The sequence below is a fragment of the Myodes glareolus genome, chromosome 17, assembly GCF_982192425.1.
Source record: "Myodes glareolus chromosome 17, mMyoGla1.1, whole genome shotgun sequence".
In the NCBI taxonomy this organism is placed as follows: Eukaryota; Metazoa; Chordata; class Mammalia; order Rodentia; family Cricetidae; genus Myodes; species Myodes glareolus.
The window spans coordinates 44,605,965-44,623,972 of NC_142042.1; positions in this window are offsets into that span (position 1 = coordinate 44,605,965).

The window sequence follows — 18,008 nt, forward strand, 5'->3', positions numbered from 1 at the left end:
TTATGTTGTCTTAGTGTTATTGCTAGAACTTCAAGCACTATATTGAAGAGGTTTGGAGAGAGTGGACAGCCTTGTCATGTTCCTGATTTTAGTGGAATGAATTTGAGTTTCTCTCCATCCAATTTGATGTTAGCTGTCATCTTGCTATATATTGCTTTTATTATATTTAGGTATGATCCTAGTATCCCCAATCTTTCCAACACCTTTATCATAAAGGCATGTTGAATTTTGTAAAATGCTTTTTCAGCATCTAGTGAGATGATCATATAGTTTTTTTCTTTTAGTTTATTTATATGATGGATTACATTGATAGATTTGCGTATGTTGAACCAACCATGCATCTCTGGGATGAAGCCCACTTGATCATAATGGATAATTTTTCTAATGTGTTCTTGGATTTGGTTTGCCAGTATTTTATTGAGAATTTTTGCGTCAATGTTCATGAGTGAGATTGGCCTGTAATTCTCTTTCTTTGTTGTGTCTTTGTGTGGTTTTGGTATCAGGGTAACTGTATCTTCATAAAAGGAGTTTGGCAATGACTCTTCTGTTTCTATATTGTGAAATACATTAAGGAGTGTAGTTATTAGCTCCTCCTGGAAGTTCAGGTAGAATTCTGCATTGAAACTATCTGGTCCTGGGCATTTTTTTGGTAGGGAGATTTTTGATAACAGCTTCTAATTCTTCACGACTGACAGGTCTATTTAGATTGTTCATCTGTTCTTGGTTCAACTTTGGTATATGGTACGTATCTACAAAAATGTCCATTTCTTTTACATTTTCCAATGTTGAAGCATGCAGGCTTTTGTATTAAGATCTAATGATTCTCTGAATTTCCTCTGTGTCTGTGGTTATGTCCCCCTTTTCATTTCTGATCTTATTAATTTGCATGTTCTCTCTCTGTCGTTTGTTTAGTTTGTAGAGGGGTTTGTCAATCTTGTTGATTTTCTCCAAGAACCAGCTTTTTGTTTCATTGATTCTTTGTATTGTTTTCTGTGTTTTTGTTTTGTTGATTTCAGCCCTCAGTTTGATCATTTCCAGTGTTCTAGTCCTCATGGGTGAATCAGCTTCTTTTTTTTCTAGAGCTTTCAAGTATGCTGTTACGTCTCCAGTGTGTGCTTTTTCTGTTTTCTTTAATTGGGCACTTAGTGCTATGAACTTTCCTCTTAGCAATGAATTCATGTATCCCATAGGTTTGAGTATGTTGTGTCTTTTTCTCATTTAATTCAAGGAAGACTTTAATTTCTTTCTTTATTTCTTCCTTAACCCAGGGGTGATTTAGTAGTTGACTGTTCAGCTTCCGTGAGTTTGTTGTCTTCCTGGGGGTAGCATTGTTGTTGAATTCTCACTTTAATCCTTGGTGGTCTGACAAGACACAGGTGGTTACTAATATCTTTTTGTATCTGCGGAAGTTTGCTTTGTTACTGTGCATGTGGTCAGTTTTCGAGAACGTTCCATGAGCTGCAGAGAAGAAGGTATATTCTTTCCTATTTGGGTGGAATGTTCTATAGATGTCTGTTAAGTCCATTTGATTCAATACCTTCAATAATTCTCTTATTTCTCTGTTAGGTTTCTGTCTGATTGACTTGTCCATTGATGAGAGAGGTGTGTTGCAGTCTCCTACTATTAGTGTGTGTGGTTTGATGACTGCCTTGAGTTCTAGAAGTGTTTCTTTTACATAAGTGGATGACTTTATATTAGGGGCATAGATATTCAGGATTGAGACTTCCTCCTGATGAATTGTTCCTGTTATGAATATGAAATGTCTATCTCCGTCTCTTCTGATTGATTTTAGTTTGAAGCCAATTTTGTTAGATATTAGAATGGCCACACTCGCTTGTTTCTTAGGTCCATTTGCTTGGAAAACCTTTTCCCAACCCTTTACCCTGAGTAGGTATCTCTCTTTGTGGTTGAGGTGTGTTTCTTGTAAACAGCAGAATGTTGGGTCCTGTTTTTGTATCCAATCTCTAAGTCTGTGCCTTTTTATAGGTGAATTGAGTCCATTGATGTTAAGTGATATTAATGACCAGTGGTTGTTGACTCCAGTTATTATTTTTTTGTGGGGGGGTAGTAGAGTGTATGTGTTTCCCTTCTTTGAGTTGTGCTTGTGAACGGTCGTTAGCTGTCTGAGTTATTGTAGGCAGTGTTGGGAATTTTGGATTCCTTGGGTTGTAATTTTCCTTCTAATACTTTCTGTAAGGTTGGATTTGTAGCTACGTATTGTTTAAAACTGTTTTTATCCTGGAATATTTTGTTTTCTCTGTTGATAGTGAACGATAGCTTGGCTGGTTATAGTAGTCTGGGCTTGCATCCATGGTCTCTTAGTTTCTGCAGTACCCCTCTCCAGGACCTTCTGGCTTTCATGGTTTCCATAGAGAAGTCTGGTGTAAGTCTGATAGGTTTACCTTTATAAGTTACTTGACCTTTTTCCTTTGCAGCTCTTAATACTCTTTCTTTAATCTGAATGCTTTGCGTTTTGATTATTATATGTTGAGGTGGTGGGTTTTTTTTTTTTGATCCAGTCTATTCGGTGTTCTGTATGCTTCTTGAACCTTCATAGGGATATCGTTCTTTAGGTTGGGAAAGTTTTCTTCTATAATTTTGTTGAATATATTTTCTGGACCTTTGATCTGCAATTCTTCTCCTTCTTCTACCCCTATTATTCTTATATTTGGTTTTTTTATTGTGTCCCAGATTTCCTGAATGTTTTTTGATGAGAATTTGTTGGATTTTTGTTTTCTTTTGTCAGCGTGTTTATTTTCTCTATGGTGTCTTCATAATCTGAGATTTATTTTTCTATCTCTTGTATTCTATTGGTTATGCTTCTTTCTGAAGTCTCTGTTTGTTTACCTCGATTTTCCGTATCCAGTAGGCCCTCGGTTTGTGTTTTCTTCATTGCCTCCATTTCAACTTTCAATTCTTGAACTGTTTCCTTTACCTGTTTGATTGTTTTTTCTTGATTTCCCAGGGTGTCTTTTACGGATTTACTCATTTCTTCAAACCTTTTGTTATATTTCTCTTCCATTTCTTTACTCATTTCTTCAATCTTTTTGTTATACTTCTCTTCCATTTCTTTAAGTGAGTTATTCATACCCTGTTTAAAGGACTCTATTGCTCTCATAATGACACTGTTTTCCACTTCTTCCGGAACAGGGTGTTCAAATCCTTCTGTAGTAAATCGCTGGGATCTGTTTTTTTCATGTTGTTTTTCAGATTGTTGGAGGAATTTTTGCCTTGGCATCTGCTCATCTCTTCCTTCAAATGTTCTCGAATGGATCTTCTGGTACTGGGTCAGGTTCCCCCGTCTGATGAATCTTCTGCTAGACGATCAGTGCTCCTAGCTGGCCAGGATTCCTGTTGAGCTGATGCAGGGTCTACCTTTCCACCACCGGCAGGCAGGTTATTGAAACACAGGCACTCCCTCCTGCCAGGTTGCACTTCCAGCCCAGTCCCAGTCTGCAAGCCGGCTGAGCTGGGTGATTTTATGGCCCCGAGGAGGAATGGAGGAATAAAGGAAGGGGTTCCTGGATGAAAGATGGGATGGGCTAAGAGGCGAGAGGGCTTAGCCCCTGCAGAGTGGCCAGGGAGTCAAGGGGGACCAGGGATGTCTGAGCTCCTCCTTGTTGGGCTTCTGGTGCGGGTCAGAGCAAACTCACCCCAATGATGAATCTTCTGCAAGAGGATCAGTGCCCCTTGCTGGCCAGGATTCTTGCTGAGCTGATGCAGGGCCTACTTTTCCACCACCGGCAGGCAGGCTATTGAAACACAGGCACTCCCTCCTGCCAGGTAGCACTTCTAGCCCAGTCCCAGCCTGCAAGCCAGCTGAGCTGAGTGATTTTATCAATATATCTTTTTAAAATATAAATTATGTCCATAGATTTTATAAATTTCCATTAATCTTGGGTGATTTTTTATTTAAAATAGAATTCAGCTGAAGCACTTATATTTCTAGTTTGAATTTAGAGATGAATAGATGCACAAGTAACATATTTTCATATATACTTCTTAAACTATCAAAAAAAGTATTAGTAGCTACCAGGGAGTCTGCAGTTCACCTTCACATGAAGCTCTTATATGACTGAATATCATGCACTGACTTATCCACTGACCATACCCAGACTAGTAATTATCTTGTAAGTTTTGGATTCTCCTCTAATAATGTGATGTTCTCCTTTTCTTTGTATTTTTTTACACCATATAAGACACTGATTCTTTAGCCTCTGTAAAATTAAAACATTTTGTAGTGAATTTTAGATACTGAAGTGCCAGGAGCCACTCAGTGGTATACAGTTCCATGCATAGGATGTAAGGAATTGGCAAGGGAAGAAAGTGAGCTAGGCAATGATGGTCAGGAGAATCTTGCAGTCTGACTGCCTGGCAGCCACAGTGCTTATTTATACAGAATTTAGTAAATAGGGATACATTCATGTTGTTCCAAAACATAGATCATTTCATTTTTTGTTATGGAATTGTGTTTCACTTCCTTTTGCTCATCTTTTAATCATCATTTATAAACTATGACAGAACAGCTACCATTTCCAAATAAATATCCTTCAAGTTTTGACATCATTGATAAACAGAGTTATCATTGTTACTCTTTAACCCCATAACCCAATTTTAAGAATCTAGAGGCATATGACAAGATGTTCTTATGCTAGTTGTTTTTGTGGCCATATGGATATCAGAGCAAAATAATCATCAAGCCATGGCGGCATACTGTCATATTCAAAGTAGCATATTATTAACTCTTAATGGTCATAGTGGCCCAAAGAAATATCCTCAGGCCAATGTTGCTGCAGTACTATTCAAATTCTGCATAATACAATGATTGTAATTTATATCTTTATAAAATGCTGTTATCGCCTATGTCATTCTTTGCCCACCAGTATAAGTCTCTATATAAGACAGAGGAAGCTTTAGTCAACCTAACTTTGTTGTTATATATGCTATATATATGCATGAGTATAAAATGGGAAGAGGCCCACCTACTCTTACTGACCTCTTTCAGTTTGCTTTATTTTGATTATCTTGTTTCGGGGTAAGCACATTGGCAGATGTTTCAAAAAGGTCTCACAGCCTCTGACTTTTTTATGTGTGTCAAAATCTCCAAGGCATAAGGAAGACCTTACAGTAGATAAGGATATCTCCCTAAAGTGGAGAGAATAATATTTTCAGAACAGTCCAGGGAAAGCTTAGAAACAGCATTCCTTAAAGAAGGCATAAATGATTCATAAGAAGTTTTCCATCAATCCAATATACCCAAATTGTACATATATTAAAAGTCTCCCAAAGATGCAACAGGTGGAGATGAAAACCAAAGATGGCATGGCATTCATCATGTGGTTCAGCTTCTAAAATTTCCCTCAGTTTTTCTTCTTAAATGATTTGCTCCAGTTCCTATATCTCATGCTCATTGGTACCACTTAGGCAATAAATTCTATAGAAGATTCAACTTCTTATACAGCTAATTCTCCCAGGGAATTATAATAAATTTTATTCTTAACATTGGCTTTCACAAGTATTGGTACATTTTCTCAGGGCTAGCCTTCAGTGAGGGGCTCTTTAACATCAAGGAATTCAAACATAGGAAAGAGTTATGCATCAAATTAAAGCAAGGACAATGAAAGGTCAGTCCAACTTTTCTGAGAACTGCAGTGTTGATTTCATTCTATAGATGATTAAATTTGTTTAGCTCCTAATGCATATGTTAGTTTTGAAGGTCTACTTGCTGTTTAGTTCCTGTAATTGTGAGAGGGATTCTATCATCAGAATGTCATTATGCTAGGATCAGCTGAGCTCCCATGTCTCCACTAATACGTCTCCATTTTAACACAGGTTTCAGGATCTACAGTCCTGGAATGCAGACTAGCTCACACTAGGTCTTCATAGACAACTGAACACAGTTCTGTTATGTTTTGTCTTAAGACAAGAAGACATTTATTTTAGCTGTTTTTTTCAAGGTGAATATGCCAGACACTAATTAAGACTTAACAGTTAGGTGGCTCTTTCCATTGTGATGGACAGGCAGTGACAGCTCACTCCCATCTTTGCAAATCATAATATATATATCAGACTATAAATCACAGAAGATATCACCCTCAAGTCCTTCCCCAAAACACCCACTTCTGCTAGCATGGCTATAGTTCTATAGATAGTACAGCTCCTCAAATGAAAATCAAGAGTTGGTACTAAATATTCAAACACAGAATTTATGACAGACATTTTATGTTCAAATAATAACAATCTTTGCACCTGTATAATTTCAAGGATAACTGAGCCTGACTTAATTTATTGAGACAGTAGCCATGTTTTTTGACCTCCTATATTGTGTCTATAGCCACAATAATAGGTATAAAGATGAGTCATTAATGTATGAATGCCATATAGGGAGCATTATTGCATTTTGTACATAACAATTTTTCCTATTATATGATAGGGTATCTCTTGGGTATATTCCCAAGAGTGGTATTGCTGGATCCTGGGGTAGGTAAAATGCATTTAAAATTTTTGTCCATAAAATTCATACTGGGGTTTTTCTCTTTATTTTATTTTTGCTGTGTTTAACAGACTCAATGAATGTTCATTGACATTTGGTATTCAAATATCATCTTCAAGAATAAAAACAAATCGTTCTGCACTAGGACTTGTTTTTATGGTATGATCTGGCTTTTTGGGACCCTAGTCTATATGGATGCACAGCTCCCTAGGCCTGGATGTAGGGGGGAGGGCCTTGGACTTCCCACAGGACAGGGTTCTCTGCCCTCTCTCAATTAGGGTCTGAGAGGGAGGAGTGGGTGTGGGAGAGCAGGAGGGAATTGGGAAGAGGGAAGGAAGTGTAAATAATTGAATGAAAAAATAAAAATAAAAAATAAAAAGATGATTCTATATATTGTTTATACATAGCATCTTGTTGTACTAAAAATTGCAAAGAAAGTGAAAAGTGTATTGATAAAATTATTGCAATGTGCACTATATCAATTTATGCCATAAATATAAAACTAAAGATTTAAATTTCAAGCACGGACATACAAATTACACACATGATCAAAAGTGGAATTTGTATGATAAATTTTAAACTTTTTATTTGCAAAAGTTTTATTCCTGTAATAAGATGTCGTAGATATAATGACTCCTTTTATATCACGGAAATTATTGAGAAATATTCAATGTTTTAATTTTGAAGATTCTTCTGGGCAAGCTGGAAAATTTAAAGTTGTACCTGACTGCTGAATGGATAGAGTTAAGAGAATCAGCATCAGGATCACACAGAACTATATGAAGCTGCTGCTAATAATCCAACAGCTTGTTGACTACTGTTTGCTGTATATCCAAGCCAACTTTGGCCACAGATGTAAATGGAAAACAAAACCATCACTGTTGCTGTTTGAGTTGTGACTGGCATAAACATTCAGTTGATTTGAAATCACCACCTTTGACTAGACACTTGGCTCAGCAGTTAAAAGCATTTGTTGCTCTTACAGAAGACCAAGGCTCATTTCCCAGCATCCATATGGCAGCCCTCAACTAACAGCAGCTCAAGGCTCAAGGGATCTGATGCCTTATTCTCTGCCATTTGGACACCAGAAACACACATGGTGCACATACACATGTGAGGGCAAACACTTGTGTGCATGAAGTAATAAAATAAATAAACTTGTGAGTTAGCTGCTATGTGTCATTTCAATTTATGTGTACAATGTGTGTCAATCAAATTAGTTATTATCATAATCATCAACTTAAATACTTACCTATTCTATAGTGTCACTAAAATACTGCTAATATATTTTAAAGATAGAGCTGCTGCTTTCCAAAGGGCTCCAGCATTTATTCCTACTGTACATAACATTGGATCAATTGACCCCCCAGACCTACATTCCTTAAGTGATAGAAAGCACTATTTTACTCCAAATATCAATGAAATGCTTTTTTAAAATACACATCAGTCAGTTCATGGATGTCTTTTACAATTTGTTAAATATAATGCCTTCAAGATTCATTAATGTAGTTATGTATTTTAGTCAATTTATCCTATTCATTTTTATGATTAAATAACATTTCTTTGTATATGGGTGTTCAGTTTGGGATTTAAGAACATGTATTCTTTATCTACTTAATTAGCAAAGGGTATAATTTAAAGTAATTTAATTTAGACTTTAGATATTGTGATAGCACTATAATAAAATGCATGTGTGTATGCTGACATACTAACTTCATTTACTTCTGTTAAAATATAAATCAATGACAGTGTTCCTAGTATATACAGTCCCATGGTGCATTTGTTAGAACCAACAGAAAAACAAAGCAAAATGATGAGACAGCTGGGTTCTATGGTAAGCAAGTTATTGTTGGAGGAAGACTACACATTACAGATATAGAATACCCTCAAAATTCATTATAGATGTAGAATCAACTGAGGTATCCTTTAGAATACATGTAACAAAAGATAAATGTGTATTCATCATGGAATGCTTTTCTTTCCATTCTTAAGTAACTTTTGTAGTCTTTCCTTGTAATGCTCATTAGTCGTTTATTCTGGTGGATAAAACTGTCATTTCTAACCTATCAATAATTAAAATTATAATTTTCATTGTAGATATCCTTGTTGAGATGATTCTTTAAATCAATTATTTTACTTTTACCTAGTATCTATGGTTCTTTGAGCTTGTATATGTTTCTTTAGTTTAATGTTCCACAGAATATGTACTTATATCCGTTCTTCCCTGTCACTCAGATTATATACAGTAGAGAAAAGTAGTTAACAGCTAGTCTTAATAGCTAATTCATCAAGAAATATCATTTCAAATGCCATGTCCCAATCTCCTCTGTCAATAACTGTAAAGTTATAGAATGACATCTGTATTATCAGTGGCATCTTTCATTTTACTTACAATACCTTATATATTTGACATGGTGATAAAATTTGAATCTAAAGTTTACTATTGCCTCATGTTTTAGCTTTCATTTTGATACACCTGGGAAAACTACTCAGGATTTTATTTTTATGAAATAAAAATACATGCCTCCAATTTTATGAAAATCTACCAACATTAAAGAAAAATAATCACAGGATTTAACCCATACAAAAACCCTTTTCATAGTGAGTGTGTTATTGATATATTACATTATTATTATATTATTATGTCATTATACATGGTATTATGTTACTATTATTAACTAGTATTATGTGGATCTCCCTGATATAAAATAATTATATTTATTTATGAAGGGGCTATTATAGAAATTGGACATTTTAATCTAGAGTGTAAAAAGTTCAGGAATAGTAAAGTTTGGTGGTAAGAAGGCAATGTGGCATGGAAATAAAAAAAGAGAAAAGATCTGGAAAAGCACTGTTGAGAGTAGCTAAATTTCAGAAATGTCTTTAAAATAAATATTTTTGTTTTTTGTTTTTGTTTGACAAAGAACAAGTCATCTTGTTGTGAAATAAGAATTCACAAGAAAAAAATTCCCATTTTCTCAAATCCGAAGCCTGCTAAGATGATGCTAGTTAGTAACAGTCACCAGTATGAAGGTAGGGATTGACAATGAATGGATATGAAGGAGGAAATACTGTCAGCAGCTGCTTAGAAATGACCTGGTGATGGGGGAATCACATTGAAAATCCAAGGCTCTTTTAGGGTAGATTCCATATTAGACAGTAGACATGTTGTTATTGATATCTCGAGTCTGATATACCACCCCACAGAAAATGAAATTTATAAATAAGTTTAAATACAAAATATGTAAAGCAACTCCGGGCCTAGTTCATGTCTCACAGCTTCTGTGACAGTGTTCCCTGATAAACTCTCCCTGACTAGCCAGGTAACCCATGAAATTTATTTTTAGGAGCATGCATATGGTCATCAAAGATGGTTTGTCTAACAATGACATTATTCTACTTCATCAAATTTAAGAAGTAATATTTAACACTTCACTGGTCTATCTCGTGTTTTAGCAATATAGCTGTTAGCAAGATTACATCATATACAACTTAGGAGTCAACATCGAGAGCACCCCATTAAAAAATCCTTTATTAAATATTTCTGGATTGCACTAGATAATTAGACTTCTGGAGCTGAAGAAAGTTATACTCAGTGAATCATGATAAACAATGCTATTCAGAGATATATAGCAGGTAACTATCATCAGATATTCTGAGTTTGAAATTGCTGAATATGAGTACAATGCAGAACCTCATTCTTACTGCTTCAACAATTTAATTTGGAGTCCATTGCAAATTTAAGGACACTCAGGTATCAGCAGCTTTCGCCAAGTGTACTTGTTGCAGTCTTATACAGTTTCACTAATAAAGGATATTTTTTGGAAGTCTAATGATGTCACTGGTTTGTCAGATCACTTAAGAGGTAATGCTTTTATTCTTGTAGGGAAATGATCCTTACTAATTTCGAATGAACATCAATAGATAGGAAGATATCAGTATTATCATGGTCCACAGAGATGCATACTTAGGACTACACATATTGGAGGGATGCAGCATAGAAATCAGGTCTATAATGGTACAGTTAACATCTGCTATCATCATTTGAATTATTTATTTTTCTTTATTATGGGTATCATTATGATATTTTAATTTACTTTTTAAAAAACATTCTTTTTTATTTTACATAGTAATCCCATTCCTCCTTTCTCCCCACTCCGGTTCACCACACCTTCTCCCCCTAGTCTCCCATCCACTCCTCAGAGTGGGTAAGGCCTCCCATGAGGGGGTCAACAAAGTGTGTTCCTAGCACAGAACCAAGTCCCCCCCCCATATATAGACTAAACAAGGTATCACTCCATAGGGACTGAACTCCAAAAAGCCAGTTTATGCACTAAGAATAAATCTTGATCCCACTGCCAGTGGCCCACAAATTGCCCAGTTGCCATAACTGTAATCCATATTCAGAGTGCCTAGTTCAGTCTGATGCAGGTTCCCCAGCTGTAAGTCTGGAGTCAGTGAGCTCCCTAGCTTGGGTCAGCTGTCTCCTTTGGTTTTCCCATAGTGGTTTTGACTCCTTTGCTCATATTATCGCTAGTCCCTCTCTTCAACCGGACTCAGGGAGCTAAGTCCACTGCTTAGTTGTAAATCTCTGCATCTGAAAAAACCAACCTCAGTGAGATAACCTAGACCCAGAAAGACAAACACAGTATGTTCTACTCATAAGTGGCTATTAAACATAAAGCAAAGGATAATCAGCCTCCAGTCTATAACCCCAGAGAAGCTAGGTAACACGGAAGACCCTAAGGGAGGCATACATGAATCCCACTGGGAAGGGAAAATAGACAAGAATTTCTGAGTGAATTTGGAGTATGAGAATGAGGGAGGGAGGAGAAGAGGAGAAGGGAAGGTGGGAAGAGAATATTAGGAAACAAGATGGTCGAGTTTGGGGAAGGACAGAGAGGGATAACAAGGAAAGTGATATCTTGATGGAGGGAGTCATTATGCTGTTAGTGAGAAATCTGGTGCTAGGAACTGTTCTCCACCTGTAGTCAGATTTGTGACAACATTAATTGTCTTAACAGAACCTTTATCCAGCATTTAAATTTTTTAAAGTTCACGTTAATCGAAAGTCAATCCTGATAGCAAGAAACCTGGCACTAAGGAAATTCCCAGGAATCCACATGGATGACACCAACTAAGACCCTAAGTAATAGTGGAGAGGGTACCTAAACTGTCTCACAGAACCTTCATCCAGTAACTAGTTGTGCAGAGATCCGCAACTCTAATTGGACTGAGCTCCCAGAATCCGGTGGAAGATAGCGAGGAGTGATGATATGAGGGAAAGTTTCAAGACCATGATGAAGAAACCCACAGAAACAGCTCACCTGAGCTAATGGGAGCTCACTGACTCTGGACTGGCAACTCAGGAAACTGCATAAGACCAAACTGGGCACTCTGAAAGTGGGTAACAATGGTTCTGTGGCTGCAGAAGTCTGTGTGGCCACTGGCAGTGGGATTAGGGTTTAATCTCTAGCAGTTGGACTAGCTGTTTGGAGTCAATACTCTTTGGATACCTTGCTCAGTCTAGATAGAGAGAGCAGGGCCTAGGTCTAGTCTCAGTGTGATGGGACATACTTTGGTGACTCCTCATAGGAAACTTTACCCACTCTGAGGAGAGGATGGTGGGTGGGGTGGGTGGTAGGTGGGGGAAGCATGAAGAGTGGAGGAAGAAAGAACTGGCATTGGTATCTAAAATGAGAAAAGATTCGTTTTTCAAAATCATATATATATATACATATATATATATATATAATATTTTAAAAGCAATTTATTTTTAATTATACATACTAATCTAAGTTCCCATTCCTTCCCCTCCTCCCATTCCCTTCACACACTCTCCCATCCTACCCCCATCCAATCCTCAGAGAGGGTTAGGCACATTGCTTTGGGGAAGGTTCAAGGCCCTCCCTACTATATCTAGGCTGAGTAAGGTATCAATCCAAAGAGAATACGTTCCCAAAAAGCCACTAACTGCAGTAAGGATAAATCCTGGTGCCACTGCCAGTGGCCCCTCAGTCTGCCGCAGATATGCAACTGTCAACCACATTCAGAGGGAGTAGTTTGGTCCTGTGCTGTTTCCTCCCCTGTCCAGCTGGAGTTGATGAGGTCTCATTAGCTCAGGTAGACTGTTTCAGTGGGTGAACTCATCATGAGAGCAAGGAAGGAAATATCTTGATTGAGGAAACCATTATAGGGTTAGCAGAAACCTGGATCTAGAGAAATTCCCAGGAATCCACAAGGATGACCCCAGCTAAGACCCTAAGCCCTAGAGGAGAGGGGGCCGATCTTGATTTGCCCTGTAGTCAGACCGATTATCACCATAGAACCTTCATCCAACAACTGATGGAAACAGAGGCAGAGACCCACTTTGGAGCACTAGACTGAGCTCCTAAAGTCCAGTTTAAGAGTGGTAGGAATGATAATATGAGCAAAAAGGTCTAGAAAAGATTGTTTAAAAAAATAGATTTAAAAAAAATCAATCCCGATAGTCCGGAGTAATGACAAACAAAAAAGCAGAAGGGGGCAGCAAAGAGCATTCAGGGCCATAAAAATAAGTCAACAAACTGGAAAGGTAGAGAAAAATGTTTATAGTTAAATAAAAGTGCTGCCCTTAATGGGTAGACAACCTCCCCAGAATCTTGGACCTTAAAGGTCTTCTGACTTCCTAGATATTAGCTAATTCTTTCTGGGTTTTCCTCCATTTCGTTGAATATTTCACAATACAACATGAATATTTACCCCCAATTCTTGCCTTACATATTTGTTCCTCACTCCAGTATGGAAAGAGGAAGGTCTCAGGAGGGCCCATCCCTAACTGAGTGGCTGCTGCCAGTTGATGGTTTCCAAGGGTGGGAGAGCCAGGTTTCTTCAGAAGGGTTACCTATCGTAGCTTATCTGTTCACAGGTTGAGGATGCCTTTTGTCTCCCATGAAGGTAGAGTTAGAAGAGGGAAATGGTGGTTGGGAGGTAGTTCTACACTGGAACAAGAGAGTAGGAGGTGTCTAAGTGATCTAAATGGATGTATTCATGTCTTTAATTACCAAGATTTTTAAGCTCTTTTTGTCAAATTAATGCAATATCCATTATATCTTGAGTGAATTATCTTATTCACTTATTCCTTTTCACATTTTTATACTTGCCAAAACCATTCTTTTGCAAGTTAATTGAAATTAATCTGTTGAATTAGGAATGCTCATGTATCACCAACTAACCAATGTTCCAATTTCTAGACTCTGCAACTGTCATTCAACCAGACATTTCAAGAAGCATGTGTGGAAAACATGTCAAAACACAGACTCATTTCTTTGATCAGGTTATACATCTTATTTTAATAGTTATGAATCTTTTTAAAATATCCACTGAAATGAAATGTTCTCATAATCCTAAAGCTTATTTTAGTTTACATATGGTATTTTAACCTAAAATCTACTTAATCTTACCATTGTATTCTTTTCCCAAGATTTGAATGTTCATGACTCTGTCAAACAAAACCACTTATGTTCTGTAATTCTAACAAGAAGCAGACATTCTCTTCTTTTAAATGTTTCATGAAACAATTTACATTTTTAACTCCATTTCCTTACAAATGATTTAATCCTCAAATCCCTGACTAAATTTCCTCAACTTCACTGATTTTCAAGTAAACAATAGAGATTAACTATATTATTTATAGTGTGACCTTTATTCAGTGTGTTCAGTGAAGATCCTCTTGTATACACTGTCATTGAGACATTAAAGGGCAATTAATCTTCCTCAAAAAGTTCTTGTGAATTTGTACACTGTATTGCCAAAGAGGATGTAAAGAATGCATATTAAAGAGATATCTTTGGTCAACACTGTTTAAGAAGAAAATGTCTCTGGCATGGTTTTTTATTTATAGGAAAAATCATTTATTTCATGGAACTCATTTCCTATAACTTTCAAGTAAATTTAGAAGTATGATTTTATTTTGTCTGCTAGATAGATCTAAACAGCTGTAGAAGAACAATGTATCTATAGATACATCAATGGAATAAAAAAGTAACCAGCTTTGAATTCGTCGATGTAATATAAACTACCACTTTTTAAACTCTTAATTTCGATGTATGCTTATTATTATTAGCCTGAATGCTGTATGGCTACTTTTTTTTCTGGGTTTCCTCTGGCAAGTATTCATCAGATCATTATTTTACAGGTACTGATTCTACTTTCTAGTACCACACTTAATATTTACTTTGCAAAGAGATTAATGGAGCTCTTTTATAACCTAATTCCACAACTCTGTATAAAGAAACTTGATTAAAACATATTGTGATACAGCTACTTTTATTTTATAGGTGAATATGAAAAAAATAAAAATTTTAATAATAGTGAACATCCAGGATCCATTATAAAAATGTTTCATAAATGATATTTTAAAATATGCTTTCTATTGACTTGAAGATAAAAACTATGAAGTTAAAAAAAGCATTAAAATCTACAAGAGCTTAAGAACACAGGAAAGCCAAGTAGAAAAAGGCAGGGAATTTAGGCTATGCCCCATTCCAAATGCATGATTAAACTATGTTATATACATGGGTTAATACAGTAGGACATTTTATAACTCCAAGAGCCAGGATGTTGAAGCAGAGATTTTGTGGTTTAGAAATCAATTTTATAATTCCTTAGTTTTTACTTCTAAATATACTGCATCTTTTCTTTTTATCTACAACACACAGCTAATAGTTCAGCATGTAATGAGTTCAGAAACAAATTAGAAAGTAAATGTTTGAAGATAATATAGGAATAGTGGACTGAACTCAGGTACGTTCTTTTAGATAGACAAGGTATTAATCTAACATATGGATGAACAATATTTTAGAGCATGAGGTTATAGTTTTATTTCACAATAATTTCTTTAAAACAAACAAAAATTGGTAACTAGTTACTGTTATATGTCTTCAAATAATTTTATTTGGCAGGCAGTACATTGAAATGTACTATATATTTTTAAATATATATATATATATATATATATATATACTTTAAAACTTTCCTGAAATTCAATATTAAAATACCAGTTTTAATCTTTGATGTATATGAGGATTATAAAAAAGAAAAGAACATCATGTTTCCTAATTACAAAGGGTATATGTGGACGATTCTCACATGTACATTCTAAATGCTCCTCAGAAACTTCTATAGAATACCTTATACTTTTTTATTCATTTCGTAACTTAATTTTCTGATTTGCTCACTTAAAGCAAACACTAGATATTTACTTTATAGAAGCAAATATTGTGTACCTTATTTGAGTTTCTTTTTGAAAGGATTCACCCAATACACAATGTAGATTCAACTGAAACTTTAGTACAATTTCTGTGATAAAATAGAAGGAAAAAGATCCAGGTAAACACTAAAGAGACACCAGACATCCAAACAAGAACAGGTGTTCTCTCATTTTCTCTGGATATCTTTCATCTCAGGATTAAACATTATAAAAATGGTTTCATAACAAATTACAGCAAGTTTAAATTACTTGCATACATATTTTATAAGTAATACTGCCATGATCTGGGCAGTTGTAGGATATTAAATAACATTAAAAGTCATTAATATGTTGTAATTTTCATTAACAGGAAGCACTACTGTAGATTTATTTAAGTAAGTACCACAGTGCAAATGAAAATTATTTCTGCTTTACTTTTCTTTCCCTAAACATGGAGTCAACTTGTACTTAAATATTTTAGTATAAAACAACATGGCTGAAAGTTTTCAAAGATTGGATCTTTGATTCTTTAGGGATAAATAATGTCATAGTGAACATAGGTGGGTATCACTTCTATCTGAATAGTATGGCTTTGACCTTCTAGATCTACAGTTTATCATTCAGCAGAATCCAGAATGGAGTCTGCATTTATCTGCTTCCTATTAGAGCTTGGTCAACACTTGCAACTAGCATGAAAAGGTGATTAGAAAACAGTGAGACTGTAAGAGTTAATCCCGATTTCTATTCCTAAGGGAGTGGAAGAGGATAAACAGTGAAAATACTTGGTGAATGCACTTAGCCATTACTATAATCTACAACTGTCCCAACTAAGTTGAATACTTATTTTTTTTAAAAATTGAAGAAGGCATTTAAGTTTACTGTGCATGTCATAAACAAAATGAAAATATATCATTGGAGTTAAATATAGGCATAGGAGCCATAATATTAGAAATTAGAATCTGAGTTGGAAATAGAGTTAAATGGCAAAAATTTACCCATTTTCTTAATATGCATTTAGATCTTCATTGTCTCCTGCCTAAAAGGAGGCTTTCATCTTTTCTCTGTGTGTTCTATTATTTTGAAATAATATGTATATTCTACATTATAGAATGATATGTCCTTGATTATCCTTTGTTCATACCTAATCTTAAATAATTATCTAAATTTCTGGATTAGCTTCTTACGAATAATTTCTATTATTAAGTCTTAAAAATGAACATTCACCTTTATATCACCACCCATTTGACGTAACTTTCATTAAAAATTTTTTTTTGATTTTTTTATTTTCTTGCCTCAAACAGGAGACGCACTGGAAAGTCCCCTCCTCATTGCATATTTTCACCAAGATTATATTGAAGCTCTGAATGCAATAAATCCTCAGTTTTACAATTTTCTTTTTCTTAGTTTGTGTTTGTCTTTAAGATCAGCGATGAATATAGGGTCTTTTTCAATATTCTGTCTTAGGTTTTGCATATATAATAAGAACATTCAATGAACAATGAGCAGACAAGAAATAATAAAAATCTTTTAATTTAATCATAATTAACTTTACAAGTTAGATTCAAATTGCCTTAATTTTATTTTCTATCATCTGTTTCTCTTTGTAATTCTACTGTAATTTTTAAATACAAACTCATTCATTTTGCTTTACCTCAGTAAAAATGTTAAATTATAACCAACAAAATTACTACCAATCAAGAGCAGCATATATTTTACTATTAGCACATTTTTAGACCTTAGTCATAATACAGTTGTCACAAAAATAATTCCTAAAATATACAGAAATCAAATGTATTAAAGAGACTACAATGCCTTCTAGATAAGCCTTCAATTTGCAGTATCATCATTGGAAAATAAAACATTCTAAAAAGGATCAAATATCTGTCCTAATAATTATCAAATAATATAATATTTTGGTCTAACTGAAAGATAAAAAAAATTTGCAAAAGTTTAAAGAAAATATATAATCTTCTGCTGTCTAAGACTGCGCTTCTGTTTCCTGACTGCACAGACCTGAATAATCATGCTCAACTATGTTAATTATAATATTGTTTGGCCAACAGCTTAGGCACATTCATAAGTAGCTTTTACATCTTAAATTAACCAATTTCTATTAACCTATGTATTGCCACTAGCCTGAGATTTACCGGTGCTGGCATGTCATTCCTTTAGGGGCTACATGGTTCCTGCTTTACTCTGCCTCTTACCCTCTGTCTCTGCTTGGATTTTTCTTCCTTGCTGTATGCTTTACGTCAATGGAGCTTCTTTATTAATTAATGAAAATAA